This window comes from Delphinapterus leucas, chromosome 21 (genome assembly GCF_059928025.1).
Source record: "Delphinapterus leucas isolate spDelLeu-1000000601 "Yukka" chromosome 21, BTC_Dleu_Yukka2, whole genome shotgun sequence".
NCBI lineage: Eukaryota > Metazoa > Chordata > Mammalia > Artiodactyla > Monodontidae > Delphinapterus > Delphinapterus leucas.
The window spans coordinates 646,947-652,946 of NC_143149.1; positions in this window are offsets into that span (position 1 = coordinate 646,947).

Genomic DNA, 6,000 nt, shown 5'->3' on the forward strand with positions numbered 1-6,000 from the left:
CTCTTTTTTAGATTCTTTTCCTATGTAGGTCATTACAGAGTACTGAGCAGAGTTCCCTGTGCTCTACACCAGGTCCTTAGTAGTTAGCTATTTTATATACGGTAGTGTGTATATGTCAATCCCAATCTTCCAGTTTATCTCTACCCTCCCATACCCCCCTTGTAACCATAAGTTTATTTTCTACATCTGTAACTATTTCTGTCACACCATCTTCTTAGTCCAGCTTTGCCCAGAGATTTCTTCTCGTGATACTAGCATTATTGTGTTAGCATCTTCTACTTGCTTGGAGCCTGTTTCCGTATCTTCTTTCCCTTCAGATTGTCCTTCCCACTCATTCCAGCCTCTGTCAAGAGTGTCCCCTATAAACTCCTTGCACATCGTGTTGCCTCTTTCAGTCGCTCTCAAAGGTCCATCTTTGGAGGACAGAACACCTGTATGTATACCTGAGAAGATGCCATTCTTACTTAAAGCATTAATAGGAGAAACATCCTTCCTGGAAAGATAACTACTTTTATGCTTTAACCTTTAGACTACAAAGCTCCTTAATTAAATTTAAGCCAAAATATTTTTGTAAAGCTCAAATTTCTGAACTGGCATTTCTTCACATTTCTCAGTTTACACAGCCGCTTTGTCGCTGGAAAACACGTTATTCACTGCTTTCAATTGCCTTGTGTTGAATGTGGTCTCCTTCTCAAGTCTGAATACGGTAAGCCAAGCTCTTGGAGTGCTTTTGTCCCGATTTTTCTTTGTTTTGCACCTGCCTTCTAACAGAATGTACACATTTTTTCCTCCTTGCAATCAATATGTACCATTGAAATGTGGTACAATCAATAACACTCTCCGGGAACATGTTTGAGAGAATAAAGATATTTAATTTAAAAGAAACAAAGCAGGGACTTGTACCCATCTCATGTTACTGACTCCCTCACAAGAGTAAAGAATAGCATGCCCTGGTTGGACTTCTGGGGGCTAGTTCTTCTGACTGAATTATCTACTTTTCAAAAGTCTGCCAGGTGGAATTGGGAAATGGGAAATGCTCATTTTCTGGAAATTATATCAAGTCTACAAGAGTGAATTCTGGAGCAAACCACCTGGATTCCAAGCCCCAGCTATAACGTGTATCAGCAGTGAGACCCCAGGCAGAAGTCTGAACTTCCCTCAGCTGTATCCTCCTGGGCTGCAAGATGGAACAATGACTGTGCTTCTCTCTCTGAGGGCTGCAGGGGGACCGACAGGGCACAGGGCCTGGCACGTGGGTCCGTGCTCAGTGGGCTTTAGTTCAGTTGTTATTATCGTGTCTGAGAGGTTGTCCTGTTTCCATCAGAGGATACTGAACTGTACCCCCTTCTCCATCACCATCCTGGTGAAAGCCACCTGCTCTCTCACATGATCACGGCCCTCCTCAACCCTCCCAACTTGCAATTAATACTCTTGGACATGCTTAAGTCAGACCTCGGCACGCCTCAGTTTACAACCTTTCCAGGCCCCATGGGAGCTGACAGCTACTTCCAACCTCGTTCTCCCCCACCTCCCCTTGCTCACAGGGGGCCAGCTTCCAAGGGAGCTTCCCTCCAGATCCAGAATGCTCTCCCCCTGGTTCTTGGAGTGGCTGTCTCCATCTCACCCTTCGTACACAGGTATCTACAAATCTGACACTTCCCACCCCTGTATCTGAAAAGACACCCCGCTAGTCATTCTCTCCTGGTCTGTTGATCTCACCCACAGCCCTTATCACAAGCCGAAATCATTTAATAATGCACGTTCTTGCGTACTGACTTTTCTCCTCTCTAGACCATAAACTCCATGAGGGCAGGGCCTGTGCCTGTCTTGTTCACTGTCAGAGTCCCAGAGGCTCAAGAACTATTCACCAAATAAATGAATACTCAGGTTTACCATTATAACAGTAATCATTAAAGTCGTTATAATGTAGTGTTGTCCTTAAAGACTACATACAGTGTTTAAACAGCTCACCTATACAGGAAAATATTGCTCTAAGACTGACAAGATTTTTGAGTTTTTTTTTTTCCGGTACGCGGGCCTCTCACTGTTGTGGCCTCTTCCGTTGCGGAGCACAGGCTCCGGACGCGCAGGCTCAGCGGCCATGGCTCACGGGCCCAGCCGCTCCGCGGCACGTGGGATCTTCCCGGACCGGGGCGCGAACCCGCGTCCCCTGCATCGGCAGGCGGACTCTCAACCACTGCGCCACCAGGGAAGCCCAGGTTTTTGAGTTTTTATATACCTGTTACCGTTCTTGTTTCTGTCCTTGACGTCGGAGGGTCAGCTCTGGGGTTCTGTGTGCTGGCCCCTGGCAGATGTGCCCTAGTCTCATTTCATTTGGTTCTTTACCTGTGAATCTGGTGCAGGTCTATTATCAGCAGGGCTAAGCCTGGGGTAAATCAGCTCTGCAGAGTTTTTTAATGAGCAACGCACAGCGGCAATGCACTCTTGGGTTACAGAATTTGAGAAAATATTTTTAGACTGCTGGGACGTTGCTTTTGCTAATTTCCCGATTCTTGGCTGAATTACAGTGTTGAGTTTTGAGATTAATGACCTACAGATAAATGAGTTGTTATTATGGGAAAGAATATGAATTAAATATCTTAGTCTGCCCAATCTTTGCAAAAAGAAGTCTATTCAATAAATATCAACCTACACCTTGACTGGATTTACGTGGCAATGGGTAGACCAATATTTTTGGTTCTGCTCGCCATACAATTCTTCCTGTATTTTTATATCTTTGTTGACAGGATTCTGTGAAAACCCACTACATCTAATCAGCTTAAACTGGTCTGACAGTCACGAAGACTCAGCCGGGGCAGAGCTGCCTTCCATGCTTACATACCCTTACTGAATTTACCTGATAAATCTGCCTGCATCTGTTCCTACAGAAAAAAGAATTAAAAATAAAAAAGCATCTCAGAGCCGAGATTAGACTTTTAGACCCTCCTGAGCGATAATCCTTACTCTGACATTGACTTTCTTTGTGGGGTTTGGCAAATCAGTTTTCTCCTCTATAATACAGGGATAATAATGCTTTAGTCAAATGGATGCTGTGAGAATTAATCCCTGTTATACAATTTATTGAAGATGGGAAGTCCCGTACAAAATATTGCTACTGCTTATAGGATTGAGGTGCAAAGACAAAACCACCACACGTAGCAAAGAAATCGAAACATCTCCAAATCCCTACTGTTCCCTCTCTCCCAGTGCCCTCCTTCTTAACTCAGGTGGAAAGTAGGCAAAACACTTTTCAAGGACATGTCCCCTCCTTCTGTGACAAGAATTGAAATGCACCACTGGACCCACCTGTGTCCGATGTGCTGCGCCTCCCCCAGTGCACGGGCGGAAGGATGGAAAGGTCTTATTTACGAGAATTGCAACGGGGGGGGGGGGAAAGGAGGGCTTTGGTTTCCTATGCAATTCTTTTGACCCTGAACCAGTATCTCTCTGAATCGATGGGTACCCTAAAGAGTAAATTTCAGGGAAAGATCTTTTCAGCGGCACTTAGGAAGGGGCTGGTTAGACTTTGAACTGTCAAGAAAAGAAAGAAGGACCCCTGCTGTAAGGTGAAAACTAACGGGTTATAAAGATTGAGCCTTGTTTTAAGGAAACATGAGCAGTTTTAATAAACACTAACAGCCCACAAGATGCTGGCTGTCGTGGCATGAGGAATTTCTGTATGCTGAATTACAGTTTTTAAATGACCAGAGATAAGAGAACACTGCCCTTATAGGGATTAAGGGAGGTAGGGACATGATTTTGTCCCCCAACCAAAATAAAGCATAGAATGGAAAACACTACCTAAGGTTCGTGTTTGTGTGAAGCTTATTTTTACAGAGATGCCGTCAGCCCGAGGTCCACTATCAGGTCGACTCTGACGATAACATAATTTTCAGAGGGGTTTCATGGATTGCAGTTTTGAAGTGGCCTCTAAGGATATGAAGAATTGAGAACATTCTGACTAGAGAGTCTCTGCTTCAGAGGGTCCAGATGGTAAGCAGAACTGAACTGAACAGGTTGGACTCGACATGAGCATTTCCTGAAAGTGAGGATTTTGAGTGTGAGTCGTGGGCTGCTGTGGATGTCCTTCCACCCTGGTCCCCAGGTTATTCATTCATTCATTCATTCATTCACCCATTTATATATTTAAACTTAATTAAAACAGTTTGGGTGTACTTTTCCCTAGAGGAAGGGTATGGATTAATCTTCGAGATTGCCTTCAGTTTTGTTTTTCAAGGATCAGTCTCCCTTGGTTTTAAACCTTAGATGCGGAAAGAGCAGAGAGGCGGACAGGAGACGGTGGTGGAGGTCTGTGTCATTTCCCATCTACGAGGCGAGAGGCCTGAGCTCGGGCGGTCTCGTTCCAGGCACCTCTGCTGATATCTCCTCTCAATGAACCTCGAGTTCATTCACTCACTCATTCCTTTAATCACTCAACAGCATTTAGAGAGTAACTGCCATGCACCAATTTTCTTCTACTTTCCCTTTGTCAACTGTCCTGGTGCTTTGCCATTTACACTTTGTGAAAATAAGTCATTTCCCTTCACTTCCCCGTCCTCTACGGTCTTTTCTGGCCCGTGCAGATGTCTGAACCCCCTTCAGGATTTAGCGAGTCACGGCGGTCACACGCCACTGCAATGGTGCCCAGCAGTGCTCTGATCCCTTATTCACAGAAAAAGACAAACACTGTAATATGCTCACACGCATGTGGAGGTAACGATAACTCTCAAGCCTGTAAAACAAACAGCACCACCAAACTTTGTCTATTTCAAGGCCTCTGTGTTAATATTGTGAATTCTTTGAATTAGAATAAAAGGGCAGTAAAATTTGAGTATATGCACTCCCTACAGAGTAAGTAAATAGTTTGTGACATCTGAATAGACTTTCCTAATTAAACCCTTTAAATTTCATTTAGTGTCATTTAGTTATTACCAATGCCATGGAGCCAGGAGATTATCGGGTATGGTGCTTAACTGATGTAAAAAATGCAAGTCTTCATTATTTATCTTCACACGTATCCATCGCCTGGAAGTGGGGTGCTCGTGCCTCCCCCCTTTTCTTATAAAGGATATACTGATTCCAAGATAGTAGCAGGTGGTTGGCTTGTGATGTTGGCAGTTTTTATTTGGAAAAGGGTTAAGTGATTAGAGCCATCTGGGGATCCTCAAAATCAACTGTGGAGTTTCTCAAATGAGCCTTTTCTCTGGCCTTGATGGAGGGCTGGCTGAAGCAACCCACCGTGATAAGGAAGTGCACATGTGGGAGAGTCGGAACATGTGATATGATGGCACGTATGGAATTACGCACCTTAGGTAACGATCTGACGTTTAAACCAACATACCTGCACCCTGGGACCAGGAGAGTGGGAGCGCTGCCACTGAAGGGTCATGGTGGGGTCCGACCCCAACTGGGACAGTACTGCTCTAACTGTGGCCTTCTTTGGAACACATCTTTGCAAGTTCAAAAGCTGATATTATATTCTCTTACTTTTCCTATTCTCTTTGATAAAAGCCATCATTCTTTAAAAGTAAATACGTTATTTGAGAAACCTAAAAGTTTAGAGTTAAGTCAAATGAAGATGATGTCTAACTGAAAACACCGAGATGCAAACAATGGCTGGTTACACTCATTAGAGGGAGTTCTACAGGTCACATCACCTGGCTGTGACAGAGAAGACTGTCACTGTCACAAGGCTGGAACAGCCGTCACCCTCCCAAAGGTGATGATTCTCTGAAGGGTAACATTCAATTCTGTGCTGGAGTTCTGAAAGGTTTTGTTTGAAAAATACGCAGAACTTTACAGTACAACTTACTAGCTTACAATATTGAATGTTCAGATCAGTGCCTAGAACTTTGGTATATACTCGATTCATTACTGAATAAGTGAATATTTTAAAAATACATGAATTAAGCTCCAGATAACACATTTCATATACTATTTCCTGGCATCAGGATAACCATCGTGATCCAGTAACTGATAATTTTTTAGGGTTATCAATAT